This window comes from Perca flavescens, chromosome 10, assembly GCF_004354835.1.
Source record: "Perca flavescens isolate YP-PL-M2 chromosome 10, PFLA_1.0, whole genome shotgun sequence".
In the NCBI taxonomy this organism is placed as follows: domain Eukaryota; kingdom Metazoa; phylum Chordata; class Actinopteri; order Perciformes; family Percidae; genus Perca; species Perca flavescens.
In genome coordinates, this window is record NC_041340.1 from 35,698,041 (window position 1) to 35,698,967 (window position 927).

General features: G+C 38.9%; 1 protein-coding gene across 1 annotated transcript in view; it reads right to left on the reverse strand.

Moving 5' to 3' along the window:
- Positions 1-856: 856 nt before the first annotated feature.
- hdx (highly divergent homeobox) overlaps positions 857-927 on the reverse strand; it is a 9,297-nt gene continuing 9,226 nt past the window's right edge. Inside the window, exon 11 of the mRNA XM_028589294.1 lies at positions 857-927. This exon is cut by the window's right edge and continues 460 nt beyond it. The gene's annotated coding sequence lies outside the window, so the exon portion shown is untranslated.

The window sequence follows — 927 nt, forward strand, 5'->3', positions numbered from 1 at the left end:
ATAAAGAGGAGGTAGAGAGGACGTGGGGACTTGTTGCTGTGTGACTTAAGCCTACATGCATCCGGCTGATGAACCATTTGCTTGCGACAAAAAAGAAAAGTCACTGTATTGTAACACGGACAGGACAAGGAGTTTAAGGTTGACGCAGGACAGAATTAGGGAACAAAGCAGACACGTTGTGGTGAGCCAGAAATCTAAGCCCCTGATCTTAAGGGTGTAAGTTGAATGTTTTAAAGCCACTGTTTCATAAGCATGTCCATCCCTAAGTGGAAATAAGAGGCTTAAAGCTCATCCACGCACTTTCCCTTCAGCTCTGTCTCTCTCCCACCCACAGGCACAAAGTATTTGTATGGTGGTGACTGAGGTAATGTAATATACACTACGTGTCTACATTTGTTGCTTGGACATTAATTTATAGTCACAACTTAACATGTAAATCACAATTATGAATGTAATTTGGCAATGGACAGACAATGAACAGTCTGTGGTGGTTTGTTCAAAAAAGGGTAGATGAGTCACCATGGACATAATCTTATAGTTGATGACAGGTGTAGAACTACAGTATATATATTTTTTAATGAGAACAAACCTGTTAGTGCCAACAGATATTTATATAGGAATCTGGACAAATTAGATGGTGGTCCCATAGTTTGAACTTGAGTTTAGTAACACAAATTGAATGGCAATGTTCTTGTCTGCGACTGTAATCTACAAAATAAAAGCCACTACTGTGTGTAGGAACGTTATTACTTTTACAGTTAGGGTTTTAAAAATATTGAGTGGTTTTCTATCTCTGCTATAAGCTGATACATTAGAAAAGTGACACATCTCTCACTGAAACACACAGCCACACAGGTAAGTTAGAGGTTGTTTATTGTTCTCTCTGGACTGGTCCAAAGCAAGGCGAAATGATATGCAGTAAAAAAG